General features: G+C 36.8%; 1 long non-coding RNA gene across 1 annotated transcript in view; it reads left to right on the top strand.

Moving 5' to 3' along the window:
• LOC122793367 overlaps positions 1-3,171 on the top strand; it is a 63,808-nt gene extending 60,637 nt beyond the window's left edge. The window contains exon 3 of the long non-coding RNA XR_006363472.1: positions 3,005-3,171. This is a non-coding gene — a long non-coding RNA (uncharacterized LOC122793367). The remainder of the gene's footprint in view (positions 1-3,004) is intronic.
• Positions 3,172-26,552: the final 23,381 nt, after the last annotated feature.

Genomic DNA, 26,552 nt, shown 5'->3' with positions numbered 1-26,552 from the left:
GTTTCTAAGAAGAAGGAAAACAATGTTTTTTATAAACATCTTGGTTCATGCCCCAATATGCAACTTAAGTTTTTTTATATTAGATCAAGTCTTGCAGGATAGTAGAGGGGGTGAGTGGGAGGCCCGATTGGAATATAAAGAATTATGGTGGCAGCTTAAATTAAATGCAACTAACCCCCCTGGTTTGAACGACAGTGTTAGCATCATGAGTGTTTTAAAACTGAGGAGGGCTAAGTTATGATGTTTATTTCTTGGTAGTTGTGTTTATTTGAATAACATGGACAATGTCTTGTTTTGAACCATTTTTTAACTACTGCTTATTTTGTACTTAATGGGCAGTAATTTTTAACCACAACTTTTGAATGTTTTTTTAGGCACATATGAATTTTTTATAATTTTTAAAGTTATCTTAAGATATTACAAGTTTGGCTGGTCATGTTGATGTACTTGTTTTAATTTTGACAGCATTGAAAAGCAACTTTTTAAATCTCTAACATAACCTGGTGGTTTGCTAGTTTTAATGGCTAATTAGCATATTTTATTAATTGGAGTTCTAGTCACATGATTTGGAATAGAAGCTATTTAAGCACTGAATTTTTAATGATGGTTCATCTTGATAAAGCCTGGTATGACTTCAGGCGAAAGTGCTTGATGTAATATTCTACATTTTATTTTTTTGTTCTTTATTAAAGTCAATTTTGATTCAAAACACGTTGGACTGTTTCGTTCCTTTCAAGCCTTTGGATATTTTACTTTGTTCTTGGTTTGGATCTGCTTTGTTTTGAGTTTTTTGAGATAGGTAGTTTAGTTTGGTGTCTGGCAGTTAGCTTAGAGGATTAGGGAGCTGCTAATGAGCTGCTTCCTGTGGTCCAGTGTTGCAAGGTTTCACTGCCTCATCCTCCAGTGCCTCACTGTGTGACTTTGAGCAAGCCACTTAACCAGACACCACTCCCAGGCTTGGTTTGAAAAGGGTCCATGGAGATCAGTGCTCAACTCCAGTAAACAAATACAAATAAAATAGGACAGGTTGTTTTCCTAGCATATGCAGGTGTAATGACACATATCCACCCTTCATCAATGTACTGCAGATACAAATGGATTACGACCATACCCATTAGGACTGTAGGTTTAACTGTTGGTGTGCACTATAGTTTGTGGATACTGACAGATTATGAGAATGTCTGCAGTGACAGAATTATGAATTGTTGATTGTGGATTCTATGGAAACAGCAGCATATACTTGAATGGTCACATTGACTTGTTTGACTTCATATGTATTAGCCTGCTTCCTTATGATCTGGTTATGTACAAATATTGCCTTAAAAAGCTTGTTAGTCTACTGTGAAGCTTTGCCTTGTGTAGCACATAACTGACTTCAACATTCTTGCTGCACATACATCAGCTAAACTCATTGCACAGGTCATTACAACTAGATTACCTACTTGTTTCCTGCCTGCTCAATATGTCCAGTGTTGCTAGGCCATCAGATGGGGATACTGACAAGTGCTTTGAATGAGTATGTATTATGTATTTTGTAGGCGTAACATAGCTAAAATGGTGGCGTAGTGGTAATGTTGAATGTAGTCACATCAACCCATATTCAAAATACATCCCTAGATGTTGTAGATATCCATAGATAAGTATAGCCAAGTGTGTGTGTGTGTGTGTGTGTGTGTGTGTGTGTGTGTGTGTGTGTGTGTGTGTGTTTGTGTGTGTATAACATGTTGGGTTATTTTTTAGGTGTTACTAATTATGTGGCACATGTTGGTTGTCACAAGTGATTATTACAGATGTATGTGAGAGGTTGCTGTACATTTAATACATTAGCATGTATTCTCCTGTAATGGCCAAGGACATTTATGTATAGCATTAGTGCATCTCACTGTGCTGATGGGGAGATGTCAATAGGTGCACTACAGTTCTATAGTCTGATATGAACATGTATGATTTTTGCAGGTAACTCATCGAAGCAGATATGATTTCTACATTAAGGAGAATGAGGTAATACTTGATGTGCTGCAGCAGCATGGTAGAAACCTGTTTAGACAGATGAACAATACACTGCGGAGGACACATATGTGACATGATATCAACAACATGGTAAATGCTGTGGGTGGTCACAATAGATTTACAGGAGGTTTTATGTCAACGTTGCTCAGATTTGATCCTCCATGCAGTCAACAGACTGTACTGCTAGGAGAGGGGCAGGAATGCCACATGAGGTTGATCCCTAAATCTCCCCATAATGAGACAACATTATTCCTGGTGTCACACCATCACAGTTGCCAGGGCTGTTGTATTTCAGGAGAAAAATAGATGCTGGTGTACCAAGATGCCATGGTATGTATATTATTCACTATATGACCATATGATATGTGATACTTGCATGGACTTGCATTCCAACATGTCTTATATGTTCATATGTATTTTACAGCAGCATACTGAAGACAAGTACAGAAGTATACCTTGGCTGAGGACAGACCTGGTAAAATTGTCTCTATATGGGATATAGTAAGATTTAGTTAGGTGTCACTTGGAGCAGCCCATCTGACAATAATGATTTGTAACCCTTCACAGGGCCTTTTCATACCAGTGAACATCTATGACCATCATGTACATGTTTATCTACTTAGATGGAATTGACTGTATTGCTAAACTTGAAAGAAAATGATGTTTGAGTGCTTCACTCTTACTTGTTTTAGATGTTCTCTTGCAATTCACAGCAGCATCTTGATGCTGAGTGAGGGAGGACTCCTCTGATAATGGCAGATCTGGTAAGAGCATCTCTATATAGGATTTATTGATGTGTATTTAGGCATCATTGTGAGCAGCCTGTCTGACAATGATGATGCTGTTGTGCTTCCCTTCATAGGGCCTTCACATACAAACAGACATCTAGTACCATAAGGTACATATTTGTATATACAGATGCTAAACCTGAAACTAGATGATGTCCATCATGTTGCTTCATACTTACTTGTATCTTTTCCTTTGTAATCAACAGTGGCATTGTGACACATACCACAGGGGTAGCGTCAGAGGAGGACATGTCTAGCATGTGTGCATGTATGAGCACTGTTACTATAAAGAAAACATTTGCATTGATGATGCCTACTGCTGACTTTCACTGTTCCTTAGAGGCATTGAACCCTCCACAGTCATGCCACCCAGGTAAGTGGATATTTTCCATTGCATTTGTGTATAGTTAGTCAATTCTTAGACTATTTTCACATATCTTTTACCGCTTCTCCTCTGTTGTATCTATCTGATATGTCACATTTCTGTGTTTGCATCATGTCTACTTTCTGCCTCTGTCACAAGCCAGCCTGTCCATAGATCCTGAGACAAGATACAATGAGCTACATTCACACAGGCAGCCAGTAACACACAAGGCAGAGCATTGCATGCACAAGTATGCTTCTGATGGCATATGGGTGTTACATCTGCCACTTTATTGTGATACTGCCACTGCATCTGCCTCAACACAACCTGCACCTGCAGTTTCCTTTTGCACCTTTTCTATATGTGTCTTTTACAGTAATTGTAGTAAACCCCATGTGCCTTACAAACACAAGGTGCAGGTGTTGAGTCTCACAAGGGATAATTGTCTAGCTTAAAATGGCTCTCAAGGGCAGTTAGCTTAGTACTAACCTATGAACCTATAATAATCATGTATGTCCTCCTATGCATACTTGTTTACACACAAATCCATACATATTGTGACCTTACTGATACACTGCTGAGTGTCCCATGGCTGATGCTTTGTAACTGCCATCAGTTTATTATTGTATTGCAGTAGATCTGTTTCTGCATAATTCATGATGTTTCAACCATTTGTGGGTTAATTATGGTACATAACAACAGCCAGGGCAGTTCTGACCCATAAGACATGTATGTCCCTTGTCAGACATGTGGCTTTTATTTGCATACCTTACTTTAGTGTTAATATTGAAGGTGCTGTATGCTGTTTAGCCTAATGCCCTATGGGGTAACACATTCCTAAGACATGCATAGTGCATATTGACATATCATGCACTCTCTAAGTTTACTTCCATCATTCATGATACATCCCCTCTCTGCATACTTTGACAGATATAGTCATAGTGTATATTGATATTATCATACACTCTCCAAGTGTACTTCCATCATTCATGATACAGCCCCGCTCTGCATACTTTGACATATATAGTCATACACACATGCTGCACAACATGTATGCCATATATACAGATATGGTTACCTTTGGCAGTGTACCTTGCCTGTAGTACTCCATTTACAATTACTTGTCTATACCCATTAAGCTGTACTCATTTCTTTTGTGCATGCAAGTATGCAATTAGTTTCATATTAAATGTTATTATGGTATGTATGACGTTCCTTATAGAAAATCAAAAACAGGTAAATAACTGATGAAGAGTTTTACTTGAATGCTTTGTCGTGTAATAAAGAGATACTAATGAGTTTACTCGAAAGCTTTGTCGTGTAATAAAGACAACTGTGGTAGACGTTCAGCTGTTTTTGCTTTTTTTACATTGGTTTGATGTTCTGGAAGCCCTTTAACTTCAGGAGATTTTTTGTGTTGTTCTGAGAATGTTCCTTATAGAGAACTACTGGATATGTTACTGTAGTTGTCCGCTGTAATAGGGAACCATTGGGTAGACATCACTAGTTTATCAGTGCATGTCTATACATGTGGCTTGTCATGACTCAAAGTTCTGAGCCAGACACTGCAGTATTGCCTGAGCTACCATATATTGCTGCAACCTCTGTCACCCATGCTTGGATATTGTCACCATTGTGTCCTTCTGATCATCCTAAGAATGCACTGATAGCACCACAACAGACATCTGGTGTAAGTCACCCACACCTAGGGCTGGCAGACCAGTATGTTTAGATGTTTACATATTGTGCAACATGGCACACATAGTGACCATCTGTGATGGTTTTTCCAGTGTGTATTGCAATGTACCCCCAGATGTGTCTAGATATCTGAATTGTGATTTCAGCATGCTAAAACACTCACTCACTCAGTGGTGTATTGTGTCATAGTGTGCATTTTGTTGAATGCATCTTCATCAGGCATAGATGGGATTTTGAATGGAGTCATAAGCCAGGTTTCCAGTGGATAATGACTGCCAACTGTTTGAAGAGGCATACACACAATTAGTCTCATTGCTTAACGTTAGCAAGTCTTGTTTCATATTACAATATAGCTGTGGTCTTATATTTACCAAGTAGGAGCCCCTCAAGGATGTCACTCTGTTAAAAAGCAGATCTCAGATCACTTTTCTTCCATATTGGAGCACCACATATACAGCCATGTTGTGTTGCCAACAAATTAATAATGAGGCCATCTGCAGAGCATACTACCTGACAATTAAGAAATGGCTTCCCCTTTCTCCTGATGTACCATTCAGCATCACCTGATTCTGGTTTTTTTATTGGTATGTGGGTGCCATCAGGTGCATCAAGGACACAGAGAAAGTTGACAGTGGCATTGAACCTTACCATGGCAGCCTGGAACTCTTGGCATGTTTCTGGGTAGTGGATGAATTCATCTAGTTTGTGGTACATAACTGCCAGGAACTGCCTAGTATGTAATTTGCAGCTTTCGAGGACATCCTTATGATATCACCAATATGTTGCTGGAATGTCTTAGGGGCCATTATAACCAGACTCAGGCATATCTTTGTTTCTAAAACAAAAAAGCAAGAACCACCAATCAAAATCAGGCACTGCAACAAATAGATGTGAAACAACAGATTGACAAGTTTGTTTCTACTGAGACAGGGTTACCCCACATACTGCATGAGGACATCAGGTCTGCACACATACTATGCACAGCCTGCACCAGCTCTCTTTTTAATCTGTATCTATCAATTATTTCTGGTCAGATAACTGGCTTAGCTGGAGCCTGGCTTAGCACCGTGTGGGATGTCCTCTAGTATACATTTATAGATCTTCCTGAATATAGCTTATAAAACCCCAGCCTGCTGAAGTGCATTTACTGTAGCTTGCATTTTTTTAATATGTTTTCTACAAAATCAACAAGAATGTGCTATAATTCATCTGAAATTGGTGAGTAATGATAACACATATCACCAACTCTGAGCATACCTCTCAACCTCTTAGTGCAAGAAATCTGGACAAAGCCCAACAAAATGGAGGGACACATGCCCAAAATAAGGACATATTTTAAATATTGCTCTTATAAACTTATAAAGTTGCTAGAGTAACATGGTTTATTTTAACATACATTTTCTGAAGGATTTGAAGTCTGAAACTCAAATGCATGTCATTATTTAGTGACTTCAATCCTCAGATCATCCCAGAAATTTGCCAAAAAACCACAAATCTTATGAGGAAAAGACCAAAAATCTAAACATTCTGTGAAACTGTACAGTTGAGAGGTATGGTCTCTGAGTGCTTTCATAAAAGTGGTGGTGTACTACTCTGTCGCATTTTATTGTTTTTGGGCAAACCCATTGTGTTTCAGAATCTAGCACTCCTATGTGGAATCCATAGTTACCCTATGCAGAATAAATTATTACTTGCCTTTTACTATCACTGTATCTTGGAAATGATTTCACCATTACTTTAGGGACATCATCCTTCAGTGCACTACACTGCACTGTGAGCCACTTTCTTTTGGAATTCAGCCAATGGACTCTAATATAGTCTTTAATGAACAGGAAATGATGTATTCATACTGATTCCTCTCAGCTGTCTTTGATGAACAGGAAGTGATGTACTCATACTGATTCCACTCAACTGTCTTTGATGAATAGGAAGTGATGTACTCATACTGATTTCTCTCAGCTATATCTGCTTTTCAAGGTTGTTTTGGAGTTTGCCTCAAAACTTTGCTCTTTTCTCCCTGAAATATACAATTTGTTGACAATAAAAAGCAGTCAGTGGAAAGTTTACAGACTGTAAATAGACATCTTAACCTAAGAAAATATGTTGATGCCTTTCAGTGGGTAAATACTAATTATTTATTTATCTATTTAACATTTGTTACCTGGGAAAGTCTGACTTGGAACTAAGCCAATTTTCAGAGGAGGCCCAGGGAGAAACACTCCAGATGCATGTCTCTGAAATGTAGGAGGAAACCGGAGTACCCAAAAAAACCCACACAAACACAGGGAGGACATCCAGACTCCACACAGAAGTCACTCCAGTCAAGAATTGAACCAGAGAGCCTCTTGCTGTGAAGTGACACCATTACCACTGGACCACTGTGCCACCCAATTAGAAAAACTGTCCCTGATTTTGGACCTTGTTTTTGTTTGTTTTGGGCTATCCTTGATTCCTGAGGTAAAGACATCCAGCATTCCTAATGATTCTCAGTCAGCTACACTGAAGCTATTTAAAGTAATAAATAAGAGACAGTACAATTCACAAGTATCAATGTCTTAATCAAATTTAGTCAGTCTGTGTAAGACAGATTTGTGAGGACAGAATTAATTGTTAATGTGCTGATGGAACATTTTATAGAACTACACAAAGTGAGAAGTGTTGTATTGAAATATTCACATTGCTTACTGAATGTTTGGTTGGCAGCTATTGGGTACACAGGGACCTCTTAATCACTAGGAGATTGTTCGATGAAGAATAGGTGAACAGCACATGGCTGATCTGACTGCTGCATGAAATATTTCAGATGGCTACAAAACAGTCAGTTGGGGGGTGCTCATGCGCATTATGAGAGCATTTACGACAGCTGCAGAGCATAGGACCACTGTCCAGTCTAACTTCATGGGATATGTGACACATTTACATTAAGTGGCAGAGTCTGTAATGGGCATATAAATATATTATATTTCATTATGAAAATGGCAACAGACATAGGATTCCAAAAAAGTTCAGGTTTAAATATCTGAGCGCCCCCATTATCCTGCCACATTATTCCCAAAGCTGAATTTCTTCGCCACTCTCACAGGTTCATAGGTTCATATATAAGTACTAGCTGCCTTTGTGGGGATTTTAAGCCTAGCCAGTTTCCTTTTTGTGCTGTACATGTTGTTTAGGCATTGTATCCTTTTAGTAAGGTATCTCTGTGGGCATTCCAGTTAATGCATGTGTCTGGACAGACACATGCTAAAGTGGGCATTATATTCAGTGACTGGCCTAATGAGGGCTGAGAAATAGAGGACAATGACATCCCTAGATCTAGACACAATCCATTTGTTTATAAGCTGTCCAATATAGAAGGACTTTCTTATGACACTGGACACATGTTTGTCAAAAGTTAGTTCATTGTCTACCTAAGTTTCCAAATCCCAAGTAACTGGGTCGACTCTTAAGAGTGTATTTTTAATGTGGTAATTCCTTATGATAAATTACTTCCTAAAGGAAACAATAATGTATTTTTTTGGCATTAAGTTTCACTCCATGATTTTGCCACCAGTTATTTATTTGGGACAAACCTTCTTACAAGATGACTAAATCATGTGAGGATTCAATGACTGGGCCTAGCTTGCAGTAATCTGCAAACTTAGTCAGCAAGAGCCCTTTGGTATTGGCTTTTACTTCAGAAAAGTAGATGTCAAACAAAAATATCATCCCAGAGCCATGACATACCTGTATCAGTACCTCACAATGCAAAGGTGTTGAATGGCTGGGATTCTCACTCTGCTCAGAGAGTATAATGAGGTTCTAAGATATTCCATGAAAACGAATTTCATTCTCCATTTTGAAAGTAGCATGATCCTGCCTGAGGGCTTAATGTGGCCTCTGAGTCTGGTTGAAGTTTCTTGGTACCCCATCACCACCTGCACGGCAGCTCAAGTCTATATTATATATTCAAATGTTTAACTGTTTGAATCGCTAAAGAACGAACTTTAGTGATCGAACAATTAAATGTTCGAATATATTAAAAAATAATATTTAAAAATAAAACAGAAAGTAAAGGGTTTAAGCAGGGGGGCAAGCCCTCCTGCACCCTCCACAATGGGGGCTGTGCCCCCCACACCCCCTGCTACTTAAATATACCAACTCTGAGATCACACTTCAGTGTGCTACAGTGCGGAAATGGAAAATTTCCCATTTCCTTCACTGTAGTGTGATCTTGGAATTGATATATTTAAGTAGCGCGGGGTGTGAGGGGCGCAGGGGTGCTTGCCCCCCTGCTTACATCCTTTAGTTTTTCTTTTTTTTCTTTTCTTTTTTTTTTTTTAATATATTCAAACATTTAACTGTTCAATCACTAAAGTTCGTTCTTTAGCTATTCAAACAGTTAAGCGTTCGAATATATAATATTGACCCGGCAGCTCTGGTACTGCATGCAGGCACAGCTGCATGCCATTAATGCCATCTTGCAGAGCATCTTCACCTGTATGTGGAACTTGCTACTGCTGCCAGTATGGCTTACCACCAGGTACAGTCTAGCTCTAGGTTTTGGACTTTGGTGTAGAGTAATTTCTTGGTATAATGTGTTACATCATGCAAAAGTCCTACTGAAATCTGGGCCTACAGGAAGTATTACTACAGACTGTAGTAATACTATCGCTATCCTGTTTGATATGTTTGGTCTGTAACACTGTGCTGTCAGTCATATTCATTCTAGAGTTATATGAACAGAGTTCATAATTACCATACTGTATCAATATGGGTGTGTGTGGTAAATATGGACGCATATTTAGATCACTTACCAGTACCAGCTCAATAGATAACATATGGATATTGCAGCAAAACAGGATGCCAACATACTCTCAAAAATGCAGATGAGCATATATGAATGCATTATTTATTTATTTTTTTAATTTAATTTAATTTTATTTTACATTTGTTTACCAGGATGGTCCGACTGGATATATGTTTATTTTCAGCAGAGGCCCGGGGAGAAAAGCTCCAATTTAATAGCTTACATTAGTAACATTTACAAATTAACATAGTTTACAGTCTTCAATAAGGTTACAAACATATATAGAACATGGTTGACACAATTAGTATAGGCAACTAAGAGTCTCACACAAGGCATCACACAGATAAGGAATTTATCCCTTAACAAGCTCTAGATATGCCACAAAGCAAAGGCATATACATTTTAGAGTCAAATGACAGATTTAACTAGGCATGTTATCCAATACCAGCGGGTGGGTGTTAACCAAACTCCATAGCAAAACAGAACACCTGTTAAACAGTGGCTCATGTGCATAAGAAAGGCTTTTATAGCCTCATAATAACATTTTTCCATTTTAGCAGTTCTGGGCATAATGCCATATACACATACTTGCCTGTTTGGAAAACAAAAAACGCAGAAATGGTTACCATGTCAATCATGTGCTTACCCTATGATGTAGATTGCAGCACAAGTAGATATGCAGGAAAATATGATATAGCTGTTCAATATTTTTAGTTTAATAGTAAATGTTGTAATAGGACAGACATGAATTAAGAATGATCGCATATTAAGGCTGTCGTTTTCCCTCTGTTGAATGTTTACAGTTTTATTATATTGTACTAAATAGAAACAGCTCTTGATACTTAACAAAACCAACAAATGATGGCTATTATACAGGAAACAAAAGTGCCACTTTGATGTTATTCAAACAGACTTTCTAAATAATGTATAGAAACACGCATGAACTAATACCACCTTGCATATTTTGAAAGAAAAGTCAGTAATGAAATTAGTAAGACATACACATAGTTTTTACTTGGCCTAGTAAGAGAAAATAGATTTAAGGAAGAAGCAGTATTTATTAAAATGTGATTGTTTTGGTCAGTTTCAGAGTCATTGTAGTGGGTGTTTACTTTTCTCAGAAACTTAATCCTAGTGCTATTAAGCAAATCTTGATGTTTAAGCATAGGTTGCAAAAATGCCCAAAAAGAAAAGTCAGCATAAAACCAAGAAGTTAATGCTAGAGAACAAGGTTCTCTCTGCTTCTTAGATTATGTTTATGTTGATTTAGTCCTTCACCTTGCTGATTAAAAGGAGTTAAACATTTTCATAGTCTGAACTGCTACTACATCCATTTTGGAGATCTGACCTGATGGAAGCTTCTGGATTTTCTTTAGTTCAACCTCTCCACATATCTCTGTGTTTAAGAGTCTGCATCCCTTTTTTAATTGAGTAGCACTAGAAAGCTTGATTTCACCTTTTGCAGCCATGATGTTTGATAGAAGACTAGTTAATCACTGCAGACTTACAGAATTTAAAAACTCTGCTTTATATGTTTGAGAGTCTTATCTTTACATCTCACTATCAAGCAGTACTCTATCCAGTTTACTTCAGCCTCAGATTTGTTTCAGCCAATCATAAGCCTCACCCTTAGGCTGCTGAACACCTGGCTAAAATCACTTTCTCTTCATTATGAAAAAAAAAGCATACTCAGATATGGTTGACATGACTCAAAGAAGAGGTGATGTTATTTATATTATAAATGACTTCCTTGCAATCCTTTGGATGCCTCTGAGCACTACCTTGCCCGAGTTGGGACTTGGGTGTGATATGCCCATGTTATTGTGGGTAGAACTGTATTTGTGACATGCAAATCACTTCCTGATGGCATGCAGGAACAGTTTGACTAGTAATGTAGCATGAATTTCCCATTCTTGCATGCCTGTAAAAATAGTCCCATGCATATCCCATTTTTATAAGAAGAGAGCTTAAGCAAAGGTCTCCCATAGGCTTTTGGTTTCTAGTTCAAGCAACCTAATCCACAGCATCCTTCAGACAGTGTTCATTAAGTCATTCTCTGGTGTTTCTGTCTGATCCTTCAATGTCCATGATACTAGATGAGTCCATATTTCAAATGACATGCACACTTTATCCCCATGTTGTTGAGATGGACAGTTTTCATGCTTATTCATGATTTTAGAATGGTTGCTCTCATATAAAAGTGATCACTGTTTCACAGTGTAGGTTCTACTCTCAGACAAACAGAGAGAGAGAGCGAGAGAAAGGAGAGATGCCTTTCCTAGTTGCTTATGGCAATTATTCAGTATGTGTCTCAAAATGGTGCCTTGTTTCCTCATACATGAAAAGGACACAGGAACTGATTGTAACCCAGACCTCTCAACCATACTAAATTCCTTGCTATTTACCAGTTTTGAGAGAAAAATATTGGGGTGCCATGAATTCCCTAGTGGCCCCCTTTCTTTCTAAATTTTCCAATCTTTTTTTTCCGGCGGGTGGCATAACAGGTAAGAGGAACAAAACAATGTGTATGGCATTATAACTCAACTATTTATGTAAGCTGGCTTTTAGTTTGTCTGAGTTGGCTTCATTTGCTGGCCATGAAAGGTGTTTATCATGCTACATCATAACTATTGCTACATTCAATATTTAAATTGCAGTGTGTGTGTGTGTGTGTGTGTGTGTGTGTGTGTGTGTGTGTGTGTGTGTGTGTGTGTGTGTGTGTGTGTGTGTGTGTGTGTGTGTGTGTGCGTGTGTGTCTGTGTGCGTGTGTGTGTGTGTGTGTGTGTGTGTGTGTGTGTGATGCCCCAGTTAGGTATACCTGTTAGTTAGGGTTGCTCAGGCTCAAACCCTGTATCTTAGGTACAAGGAACAAGATCCTGAGTTCTCTACCCATACCATCACTTTGGATTTGAAGGAGAAGTTAAAGCTATCAACTGTACAAATTTTCACAAAATGTCTGGAATGTTTGGATCATACTTTTGGTTTGTTCGTCTTACAGTTTGAATGATGCAGTGGTAGTGTTGTTGCCTCACAGCAAGAGGTTCTCTGGTTCAGTTCTCGGCTGATGTGCCTTCTGTGTGGAGTCTGAATGTTCTTGCTGCATTTGTGTGCATTTCCTCTGGGTGCTCTGGTTTCCTCCCATGATACAAAGACATACATCTGGAGCATTTCTCCCTGGGCCTCTGCTGACAACTGGCTTCATTCCAAGTTGGAATTTCCCAATAAACAAATAAAAATAAAATTAAATGTATGTTTTTCTGGCAAATCAGTGAGAATTGACTTCACTAAATAATGATAGCCATTTAAGTTTCAGTCTTCCTATCTTTCAGGAAACACATGGTAACACAACATTTTATTCTAGCAACTTTCTAAGATTATACAAGCAATGTTTAAAATGTGTCCCAGGTTTTGGGCCTTTGCCCACCCCCCATAATTTGGCTTTTTCCTGATTTCTTGTGCTGCACAGTTCTTCAGGGAAAGAGAAGATTGGTGCTGGTTATGCAAAGTCTACTGGCATTGTTAGTAGCACAACAGGTAGTGTACTTGCTTTTGCTGCAGAAGGCTGTGGGTTCTACTTACACAGTATGTAGATGGATAGCTGATACTGTACGGTGTTGTACTTTTTAAGGGGGTGGATGTTGCAGTCTTGAGAATGTCCTCCTTTGGCAGAGATACATACTAACTATGAATCTGTTATCAGTTTGCCACACATTCCCTACTGAAATACTACTAGCTTATCATTTTTTAATGTAACATAGGCAATTTATTCTTCAAGGTCAACAGGCACTTTGCTTGTAGATGGAACAAAATATAAAGTTGTTTGCTAGCAACAATATCTTCATTAGTTACAGATCTATTTAATGTGGAATTATATAGATGACTTTTACTTCTGCAGAGAATGTGCATATTTACTGATACTGGAGGAATGTAGAAGTTTGAGTAGACTTTTGGTGATGGAAATGTTCTAAATAGGGCAGTTCTTTCATTATTGCTTCATGCATTTTGTTTCATTGCATACTGGAAAAATGTTCAAAACAATAAATTTGAAACATGCTCTCACAACTGTGCTGTATTATACAAGGAATATAATTTAATACAGTTAGGAAGGTGTATCAAAGAACACATGTATGGAAATAACTTCAGCAACACCAAAACTAGAAATCCAAAAGCACGAAGGCAAAACACTCTCCGTACGCTGCCCAGAACAGTTCTGATAACAAAACACCACTTCAGTACTTTGGCAAACACTTCCAATGTGTAGGAATCGACCAAAAAACGAAAAGGTAGATGCAAAAAAACTTTTAATCCACAGCACAACGAATAAAACACCAGGATAACCACAAGCGCTTTCGCCCGTTCGTAACGGGCTTTTTCAAGTGTACTGGGTTGTTGCAAAGCTCTGCTTTTAAATAAAACAACCCTGCCATGTGATCAAATTAATTGAACAATTACCATCAATTAATTACATTTGAATCATTTAAAAATATATATATATATATGTGTGTGCTTCCATTTTTTCAAGTACATTAAATACATTTGCTGAACTTGTAAATGCTTACTACATAGTTAATATAAAGCAACATTTTGGAATAGTAGTTCAGTGCATTGCATAAAATTCTTATTTAAAAACAGATATGTTACAAACTTGTGTTAAAATACCTTACATTAAACTGATGAGTTACTAAAAATGAAAATTAACAACTATTACTAAATAATTAAAAATACAATAGTCTTCTTTCCTTTACATAACTAGTGCACTTTGTGGCTAGTTTACTTAAAAAATCCACATTTTAAATATAACACTATGCAAATCTCTCACATAATGTCGTGAACTATTTCATAAAAATAACTTTAATGTAAATATAAATGAAAAAAATATATGTGTTTCATTTTAACCTATTTCTTTTGGCTCTAAGAATATCACTAACACTAATCCCATCATTTAAGCCTGGACTTTTTGTCGCATTCAGTTTTAGCTGCCAGATTAACTCTTTTATACCGAGAGCTGTCTCCCAATCTCCACCCCTTAAGTCCTGTCTAACCCTATCAACTACAAAAAATTTTAATGACATATTCTTACAATTCAGGGAGTGCTTATAGAAGGCATTTGTTTCTTTCCTTGTCTTAATATCATTTATATGTTCATATATCCTGCGTTTTAATTGCCTTTCTGTTTTGCCCACATAAAATGATGGGCAATTCTGGCAAAATCCAATATATACCACACCCGATGAATTACAGTTAAAATTGTACTTGGCATACAGGGTAGTTTTACAAGAGGGGATGCAAACTTGGTCCTTGTTAATGAGAAATGCACACTGGTGGCATCTGCCACATGAAAAAGTCCCTTTTCTTTTGGGTACCAAACCTTCTTGTTTTTCTATTATATTCATGTTTTGTTCAAATATGCCCTTCAAGTTGATGTTTCTTTTTCTGATGAAAGAAATTTGATCTGGAAAAATTTTATTAAATTCATCCTGCATGGAAATCAAGGGCCATAAATTCTTGAAAGTGTTCTCAATAAATGTAGCATCCTGAGAGTATGTATATACAAAATTATTGTGCCTGCCAACATTTGTGACTTCTTGTCTCTTAAATGTTACTAACCCTGTTCCCAATATAGGTCTGAAATCCTGTTCTCTTTTATGTAAGATTTCATTCACAATTGTTTGGAACAATGTGGATGGGTAACCCCTACTTAAAAATGCATTTCTTAAAAATTCAACTTCATCCAGGAATAATTTATTCGTACTGCACATTCTGGACGCTCTCACAAGCTGTCCTTTAATAATGCCCTTTTTAATGTGCCAAGGATGCCCACTATCAAAGTGCAAGTATGAATTGCAGTATGTCTCCTTTCTGAATATTTGTGAAGTAAAACCATTTTGGTTTGGTCTTTTAGTTAATTTGATGTCTAAATAATTTAAGCTCTTGTTACTCAAACTGTGTGTAAATTTGAGAAAACTAGTGGTATTTGCTAAGTAATCCATAAAATTCAAGAATTGTTGTTCAGTACCCGACCATAGGATGCAAATGTCATCCAAGAACCTCCTGTAGAACGTTATATGTTCCTTCCAACTAGTAGAGTGAATAAATTCCATTTCCCACTTGTGTAGAACTATATTTGCGTAGGCAGTGGCACAGGGGGCCCCCATAGCCACCCCACTCTTCTGTCTAAAAAACTCTTCATTAAAGTATATGAAATTATTGTAAAGCACAATTCCCATAAACTCCAGTATAGTATTGATTAAATCATTATCTAATCCTGATTCCTTAACAATTGCTTGTCCGAACCAGTCAAGACCTTGCTCATGCGGTATACTGGGAAATAGTTCTACAATGTCTATTGTGATCATAAGTAAATTTGAATTATCAATTTCTTGATCAATGCTAGCTAAAAATTCCCAAGAATCCTTGCAAACAAAATCCAGTTGTGTTACATAGTTTTTCAGATGAAAATCAACAAATTTACTAAGGGGTTCGGTCACACTGCCTGCTCCTGCTACAATGGGGCGAAATTTCAAAGGAGTAAGGCCTTTATGCACTTTGGGAATACCAAATAACACAGCTGTTCTTGGTTTGGGTACAAGTAAATAATTATGTGTTTTCTCATCCAAAAATCCCTGTAAAAGCAAGTCATGTATGTAGAACTTAACTTTACTCACCGCTATGTTCAGTTCATTCAGTGAGATAGGCTCATAAATACTAGTGTTTTGCAGTAAATTGTAGATGTAGTTCTCATACTCAAGCTGCCCCATCAAGACTATTCCCCCCTCCTTTATCTGGTTTCATTACCCTAGTTCTATTTTTCTTTAACATGTCTACCACGTCATATAAATGTTTAGGAAAATTAGAAGAAAACATAGTTTCTTTTTTTGTTAAGTTGTCTCTCAAAGTTTTTTCAATTACTTCCTCAAACATTTTTAATTTAGGATGAATCGGGGGATTAAAGATGCTACTTCTAGAAAGTGAAACCTCCTGCAGCTCTTGGTCTTTGAAAATTATGGCTAAATTTAAATTCCTCACAAACATCTTAAGTTCAATTAGGAGTTTAGGAAGGAAAGTTGACCTATTAGGTACATATTGCAGCCCTTTTGTGAATAATTCAAAAAATCCTCAGTAATATTAACATCTGTGTAATTATAGATGCAAAAATTATCCAAAGTGTTGATACTACAAATACCTTGTTCACTTGTGACTAAGGAAATTTGAATACCCTCCATGTTTGGGGGTTTGTTAAAACTCAACGCCTGTTTCCCCATGCATTCTGTTGGTATTGATTTGATTTTACCCGTGGTCTGCCCTGGGGAAATTGAAAACCCTGTTGCATATTGTTAGCTTTTTTGTGCTAACCTCTCACTTCTTCTAGGCATCTCAGCATAATTATAACCATTACTTGCATTATGTGTAGCTACAGTGTCTGTATTTTCATAATTATTTTGCTTACGAATCCCCCCCGATGGGTATGCCCTTCCCTCTCTATATTCCATCAGGTCCCTCTCCAGTTTTTTTGCCTTTCTGTCTAAAACCTTGAAGCAATGTTCATCCACTTCCCTGAAAGTGTCATTATATTTTCTCTTATAACTTAAAAATCTTTCATCATTAGTAATGTTGTCATGCAGTGCATTTAATTCATTTAAAATAACATCTCCTTTTTTTACATAATCTTCAATCATTAATTTCAATTCCTGTTTTATTAAATAAATCAGTTAATTTGGAATGCAAAGTTGAACCTGCATAAGCGCTGTTGGGGTATCTAAAACAGCGCAGCCCCTTAGGAACGCGTTCAGCTTTAATGCATTCCTTTAAATAGTTAATTTCTAACTGTGAATTTTTATACGCATACAATTTGTCTTTGAAATTTTCAAACTGAGTATCCAACTGTTCCAGTTGTAAGTTAAAAGTACCTGTTTTAAAGCATGGTAACTGTTCTGTCCAATCTTTAAAGTTAAAGGTGTTATCAGCGTGTACAGTCCCATTTCTATCAGTTCGTTCGTTAAAGTTAGGGGAAACCAATGGATGATTCACAATGACCGGGTCTCTGGATGTAGTGCCTGATTTCAGGCCTCTTCTATGTTCTTCGTTCCGTTCCTTTTCTTTTCCCTGCTGTTGGTTGCAGGGCACTCCTGAACTATTGGAATGCTCAGAATATTTGGAGCTCAATAGCGTATTATTGAGTTGTGTTAAAAGAGCCAAAACTTGGTTCAGCTCTTTTCTGGTTACCGGCGTGTCATCCGGTTCTTCCCCAAGCAAAAAAGGCGTGTCAGCAAATACAGGAGAGGTTACGTCTTCCGCCATAGCACCAACCAGGAAATAACTTCAGCAACACCAAAACTAGAAATCCAAAAGCACGAAGGCAAAACACTCTCCGTACGCTGCCCAGAACAGTTCTGATAACAAAACACCACTTCAGTACTTTGGCAAACACTTCCAATGTGTAGGAATCGACCAAAAAATGAAAAGGTAGATGCAAAAAAACTTTTAATCCACAGCACAACGAATAAAATACCAGGATAACCACAAGCGCTTTCGCCCGTTCGTAACGGGCTTTTTCAAGTGTACTGGGTTGTTGCAAAGCTCTGCTTTTAAATAAAACAACCCTGCCATGTGATCAAATTAATTGAACAATTACCATCAATTAATTACATTTGAATCAAGTTTGTAACATATCTGTTTTTAAATAAGAATTTTATGCAATGCACTGAACTACTATTCCAAAATGTTGCTTTATATTAACTATGTAGTAAGCATTTACAAGTTCAGCAAATGTATTTAATGTGCTTGAAAAAATGGAAGCACACATATATATATATATATATTTTTTAAATGATTCAAATGTAATTAATTGATGGTAATTGTTCAATTAATTTGATCACATGGCAGGGTTGTTTTATTTAAAAGCAGAGCTTTGCAACAACCCAGTACACTTGAAAAAGCCCGTTACGAACGGGCCAAAGCGCTTGTGGTTATCCTGGTGTTTTATTCGTTGTGCTGTGGATTAAAAGTTTTTTTGCATCTACCTTTTCGTTTTTTGGTCAATTCCTACACATTGGAAGTGTTTGCCAAAGTACTGAAGTGGTGTTTTGTTATCAGAACTGTTCTGGGCAGCGTACGGAGAGTGTTTTGCCTTCGTGCTTAAAGAACACATGTATGCTTCATGTGCAAGAGGCCTATCATTTGAAAACAGCTCAAAAGTAATCTTTATCTGCCACTGGCCAGATGCATTTTCTTTGGATGTGAGTTTTAATGTTTCAATGAATGTGAGTTTCAAGGGCAGAGAGGTTTTAATGCTAAGTCAATTTTCATTGTGAAACTGTATTGCTTTGTTTAGCAGATGTCTATTAGTGTTTGTGTTATAAAATGTAAAATAAAACACAAATAATCATTGTATAAGTAAACCAGTATGCACATTACAGTGTTTATGGTAAATGTGGTGAAATAGCCAACTAATGGGACATTGGAATGGCTGCAGTGGGACTCTGGCCTGGGGTCATATTTTGGTTGTCTGTTCTTCAGTTTGTGTTTGAAAGTTGGTATCTCACAATTCCATTGAAGTGGGTGGGGTTACATACATGCAAATTTTATGTTAATCAGCATACAGATTTGTACCTATTTTTCATGGGCCTTTGTCCAGATTTTTGATGTTACCAGGTTGAGAGGTATGTTGTAACATTTCTTCCACAGAAGACTTAATAATCCTTCTGCATAATAAGGTACACTTCGAGTTCAAATTACCTCCTTTATCATTAAATATTTACTAAATATATATATGGATCTAGGACGTTTGCTCGAATGAGCAAACGTCTGAATCCATAACAACTGAACACACTTTAACGAAAGTGCTTTCATTGAAAAAGCACTTTTGTTAAAACGTGTTACCAAAAAAAAAAAACACTGAATCAACATTTTAGCAGGGGGGCTTCGCCCACCTGCACCCCCCATGTGGGGGGTTGTGCCCCCCACACCCCCTACTTTAATATTCTCCCTCTGAGACTGCACTACAATGGGGAAAAGGGAATTTTTGCTTATCCGCACCATAATACGGCCTCGGCAACAGGCATACTTACACGAAAGTGCTTCTTCGGTGAAAAGCACATTCGCGTAAGTATTCCTGGCCATTTGGGTTTTGGATGTTTGCTAATTCGAGCAAACGTCCGAGACCCATATATATATATATATTTATAGTTTCAGATAAATTACATCTACTGCCAGGATATTCTTTTCTAAGCTGCTACTATGGCTTCAGGAAGCATTGATTTGATTTTGGTTTGTATCTGATTTACTGATCAACTTTAGCCTAAAAGCAGTATCCAAACCATTAAATCTCCAGAAGGATGTTACTGAATTCAACATACAATACACAAACACAGTAATTTGTTGCTTTTAGTACTACTGGATAGATTAATAAAATAGTGATGTTTTCCTTATTTCTTTTTCTCTATACTATGACTTCAGTGTGGCAGCATATGATGTTTAAGGGCCATGGGACTTAGCTCCACTGTAACATGAAAGGTTGGTAGGTCGCATGCGTGTAGTGGTGTACTTATGTGTGTGTATGTATATGTGTGTGTGTGTACACACCTGCAGGCACATTTTTGAGTACATCTTTGCGTATGTGTGTCTTTGTTGTATGTGTGTGTATATATATATATATATATATATATATATATATATATATATATGTGTGTGTGCAGGTTAATTTTTACACATCTTTGTGCATTAATATGTGTTTAATTTGTGCATGTGTGGGCATCTGTGTGTTTGTGTGTGTGTGGCATATTTTTTGTGTACATTTCTTTGTAAGTGTGCATGTGCTCGTATCTGTGCATGCACATGCAGGTACATATTTTTGTGTACATCATTATGTAGGTATGCATGTGTTCATCTCTGGGTATGTGTGCTTATGTGTATGCACCAATGCTGTAAGCCGTGTACTCCAATTTGTTTGTGTCAATAAGCTTTGGCTTGGAATGCTAGACTTCATAATGCCGTAATGCATGTTATATTCCACTCCATTTTTCAAGGCTCTCCTCAAATTCTGTGTTACATCAGCTATATCACTGTTCCTTCAAATCCTATTCATATTTCCTAAATATGATCTTAGAGCCTTGAATTACTACTAGCTGACTTGGTTTGCATACTTTTATAAACTGAATAAATGTTATATAGTATATTTGGAGTATTCTGTTTCATTGGATATTTGCAGCTAGTTTAGTTTACATTAAATTGCTGCAGTATGCAATGTCACTGAGCATACAGTGCTCATTCAGTATATACTTGATTAAGTTTGTGAAGATGAGTGTCCTGTCATTTAGACTAGATCAGATGAGTTAGTCTGTGCAACTCATATGCATGTGCAGATATGCTTAATATGTGTGTATCAGTCTAGAAACTATAGTGCATGACTTTTGATGATACTGTATTCAAAAACAATTTCATTGTACTATGGGATATTTATCTGCTGTCCTATAAACAGAGAGTAAAGTATCATAACAATATTGGCATAGATATGCATGAATTGACATTGGTTAAACATGAGAATAAACAATGACATCCTAGAAATTATTAAACTGGACTGAAATGGGTCATTTTACATCAGATAATTATCAAATATTCTACTGTGATTGAGAATCTTGCAGAAGAACTGGAGTCCATTCATAGTTAATAATAAGGTATTATCATCAGTCATTGGTTACAACCCAAACAATTAGAAAAATAATCTCAGTCCAACTATGAGGTAAACCATTCAACATTACAGTGTTACAAATTTATAATCCAGCCACATATGTTGAAGAAGATGATGCTGACCAGTTTTATGAGACTAAAGCAACTTTCGGAAATAGCGCTAAAATATATATTGCATTCATCATAGGTGATTGAAATGGTAACGCTGACACTCAAAATATAACTGGAATGATGTGCAGGGTTGGCCTTGGAGTGCAAAATGAAGCAAGACGTACACTAGAAGAATTATACCCAGATAATGCATTAATTATAGCATAACACTATCTTGTAACAGTCTAAAAGACAAGCTTTCACATGGCTATCACCAGATGGTCAATAACAAATCAGAGTCACTGTATACTCTGCAGTCATTGATGGAAGAGTTCTATATAGTCAGCAAAAATATGAGCAGGAGATGATTGTGGTTATGCCCATCACCTTATTACTGCAAAGTTTAGAATTAAAAAAAACAAGAAAAATATCTAGTCCAGTGAGATACAAGCTCAGTAGTATTCCTAGTGAATATGTAGTAGAGATTTAAATAATACATTTATGGGATTAGACCTGATGGATACACCACCTGAAGAACTATGGATAGAAGTATGTGATATTGTCCAGGAAGTGGCAACAAAAATATTCCAAATAAAAAGAAGATTAAGAAGGCAAAATGGCTCTCCTGTGGCTGCTTTAGGAGTACCTAAGGAAAGAAGAAAAGCAAAAAGTAAGGGAGAAACAAAAATATGTCAAACTGAATGCAGAGTTTCAGAAAATAGCAAGGGGAGAAAAAAAGGAATCTATAACTGAGCAGTACAGAGAATTGGAGAAAGACAATAGAATGCGTATGAACAGAGATCTGCTTAACATGACTGGTGATATTAAGGGAAATTTCCAAAAAACATGGGGTTGGTAAAAATCTGGGAAAGATCTGACCAAAGCGGAGGATATTAAGAAAGGAGCAGGACTATAGAGAAGAACTACATAAGAAGGACCCTAACATCACTGACACAAATAATGGTATGTTCTCTGACCTAGAGCGAGACATCTTAGACACTGAAGTTAAACAGACACTAGAAAGCCTTGTTAATAATAAGGGTGCAGGAAATGATCATTTCCAGCTCAGCTGCTTAAAATCCTGCAAAACAATGTTGCTTGGAATTTGCCAGCAAATTTGGAGAACACAACAGTAGCTATTAGCTTAGAAATGGTCAATTTATAGTCTAATCTCATATAAGAGGAATGCTAAGAAATGCTCAAATTATTGAACAATTGCACATGTTTCACATGCCAACAAGGTATGCTTATGATCCTGCAAGCTAGGCTCCAGCAAGATATGGATGAAGAACTACCAGATACGCAAGCAGGTTCTACAAGGGACACAGCTACCAGAGATCAAATTGTCAACATCTGCTGGATAAGGGAGAAAGCTAGGGAGCTCCAGAAAAAATATTTAATACTGCCTCATTGAGTATTCCAAAGCCTGTGACTATATGGACCATCACAAACTGTGGCAAGTTTCTAGAAGAATAGTGATCGAAGATTAACTTATTCATCTCCTGAGTAATTTGTATGTAGAACTTAGAACCAAATATGGAATAATTAACTAGTTCAAGACTGGCAAAGGAGTGGGACAAGGCTATATATTGTTATTCTGCTTAATCAATTTATATACCTGAATATATCATGCAAAATGCTCGTTTAGATCATTTAGATTCTGGAATCAAAACTGATGGGGGAAATATTAATGAACACTGATATGCAGATGATCCTGCTGTGATGGCTGAATGTGAGGAAAAGTTGAAGAGCCTCTTAATAAAGGTAATAGTTGAAAACATAGTTAACATAAAAGCTCTAGCTGCTCAGTAACAAAAAAAAAAAAAAAAAAAAAACTAAAATGGCATCATCTAGCCCTCTCAATTTTTTTGAAGCAGATGGGAAAGAAGTGGACGCAGTCACCGATTTTATTTTTCTCTGCAGATGGTGATTGCAGCAATGAAATTAAAAGATTTTTGTATTTTTTTTGGAAGGAAAGCTATGGCAAATCTAAATAAGAATTTAAGGAGCAAAGGCATAATACGGCCAAGATGTGTGTGTATAGTTGAAGCTCTGGATTTCCCATTAACAATATATGGCTGTTTGTGCTGGACTCTTAGTGAGACTGTACACTGGAAAATCAATGCTTTTGAACTGTGATGTTGGAGCTACATTTTTAAGATCAAATCATTTAATTCTTAAAGAAATAAATCCAGACTGTTTAATGGAAGTTCTGATGATAAAACATAAACTCATACAGTTTAGCTGAAAACGCAAAGACATAATTCACTGGAGAAGACCCTCATGACTGGGAAGATTGTAGCAAAAGAAGAAGGAGGTGGCTTGAGGCTAAGGTGTTACTCAGCACAACAGAGATAAAGAGTATAATTCTTTAAGAACTCAAAGAAATATTTCTTTACAGACAGGCCTAGTGCATTAAGTCCTAGAGTTCACAAAAAATGGATTTGACTAAACAGCTAAACAACAAAAACCTTGACAAAATGACAGGTACTGACAAAAGCACACATTCATGGCCATTTGATACTAATACTGAATTTTGTCAATGGAGACAGCAGTGTAATCATAGCAAGATATTCATTTGTATTTCATCTCTGTATGTAGAAGTGTAAGTCTACATATATATATATATATATATATATATATATATATATATATATATATATATATATATATATATATATATATATCTATACATACACACAGGAGGTTCTTAAACCATGATTAGGGTTGCCATCTTTTCAAATGCCCAAAGTGGGACAATTGTGGTACAAGCATTAGATGTTGCAGGCCAAAACATACCCACAGCCAGTACAAAGGGCAAAACTTCACTTTTTTGCCAAAATAAAAGGTCATTCTTGTAGCATTTTAGTTGCTTATTCTGTTTCTGATAACATTTAGGTGTTTCAGATACAGAATAACTGTTTTATGCAACTATTACATAAAATATAAGAAATAATTTTGCCCTAAATTCTCAGGGCATTTGCTATTTGTACAATTGTTTTGCAGGATACAACGGCCCAAAGACAGACTGTCCCTCGCAAAGTGGGACAGGTGGTAACCCTACATATGATAGGCATAGTTTCAATTTTCTCCCAATGTGATCAAGCTAAAGGAAGAAAGCTGAAAGAACCTCAATACAATAAAAGTGCTTTCCGGAAGGAATTTTATGATACTGCTAGTATTACATTTTCTCCTACCTGGGTAGTTTCCACATGTTCCTTGTTGACTACATGGTAGTCTTTTAAGTTCATCCAATCAGTGGCTTTGTGCAGGCTGTTTTGTAATTTGGCTTCCAAGATATTTGCAGGCCATAATGGCCTAAATCTCAAGTTGTATAAACCTTCTTGTCCCTATAAAGGCACTGGCAACCCTCTGTTGCTGACACAGTACTAAAACTTTTGCTTGCTATTGTGGCTGTTTCCAGGTTATTAGGTATTTTTACATGATACCTGCATAAAAACAAGTGGAAAATAAAATCTTGACATTTATATGCTAAATCTCTATCTTTCTTTTTCTAAATAAGCATTGAAAAGACGGTTGCCAAAGAGTGTACTGACTTTCCACAACAGTGCAAACTGAACTTTCCTGTGGAATGCAAATACTCCTGAAATTACACCACCCATCAGAGATGTTACCTCCTGCCATGATTCCAGTTGTTACATTACTGAATGTTTACTTTTCTAAGCTTTACATGTAATTAACCATTATTTTTATTTTTGGTTAATGTAAGGAATCATCTTTCAGTGAAATTAACACATGCACTATTTTATTTGTCTTATCTTACAAAATTAAACATTGCTTGTATCATCTGCGTAATGCTTGCCAGGACAATAAGGCATTTAGTGTTTGCAGTATGGATATTCATATTATTTATACAGCTTATGTTTAAGGCTACTAGTGCTCTTTCATTAGTATATCCTAGGGTTAAGTTTAGCTTAATCCAACAGGCACTGTATGTATGGAATGCCAGCACAATTAACCTTAGCATGTACAGCCATTATCAAATGTTTGGGTTACAATCAGTAAAATGAACTGCAGGTATATTCCTACTCTGCACTGACTGCAGCATCATTGTGTCTTCAGTAAATTTTATAAGGGAGCAATGGGATTCCATTGTGACCTCAGATATTTGACATTTATTGGGCTGATCTTCAGCAAAGTACACAGGCTGTATCTTCAGTTAATTTGTCTTTGCTTTAGCCTCTCTTCGAACAGTATCTGTTCTCCTTTAGTAACAAAAATATGAGTGAAACCCTCCCATTCCTTTCTTAATATCTGATGCTGCAAAAAAATCGTAAACAGACACATAAGTAACATGTACTTAACTTTGGGCAAAAGGTCTGTCTTAAGTATAGTCTCTGATGTTGATATATCAGCCATCTACTACAAAATGTAGAAATCCATACAAGTTATGGTTAAATGGTTGGCTGGATTTATGGTTAAATGGTTGGCTGGATTTATTAACTGCAACTGATCAACTATTTCATTAGCTTATTTCTTGTATTGCCCTCCTTGAAGCTGGGGGAACATCTTATTTTTCTTTTGGCTAGGCTTGTAATGGTCTGCAGACTGATTGCCTAGTACTTAACCTATGAAGCTAAGCAAAGTGTTCAATTAGTAAAGCAGACACTTGTGTCCTGCTAGGTGTTACAAAACTTTAATTTAATAGTTCCCTTCAATCATTTGTGACATATGACTGGTTTTAAGCTGAGATACTCCAAAAGTAAAGACTCAGTAGGCCAGTAGTGGGTCAGCTTGTACTTTACAAAAGTAACAGAACAAAAGTCCCAAAAATGAAAGATACTTTTTGTTGGCCACATGAGAAGCTGAATGTATCTTTTTTTCATTCTGCATTTCTGAGTTTGAGTTTACTGTGAGGTTTGTCTGGCTGGTGACCGTAAGGAGACACAATGTTCCATTATGAATTTCGGTATAATCACACACAAGAGACACTTTTATACTTCTAATAAATAAAACTCTAACCATAGCTTCCACAAATATATTCAGTTTACTGCAAATCACCTCAGTATGGGACTTACATTAATGGAATCAAGTTTAAAGCCAGGGTCTAGATATACTTGTTTTAATGCAGGTAATGATAGGCAGATAATGATGTTTGTGGACACATCTT

Source organism: Protopterus annectens, chromosome 2.part0, assembly GCF_019279795.1.
Source record: "Protopterus annectens isolate FY-2018-M chromosome 2.part0, PAN1.0, whole genome shotgun sequence".
Lineage (NCBI taxonomy): Eukaryota > Metazoa > Chordata > Ceratodontiformes > Protopteridae > Protopterus > Protopterus annectens.
Note: the sequence above shows the minus strand (reverse complement) of the source record. Positions and strands in the feature narration are given on the sequence as shown.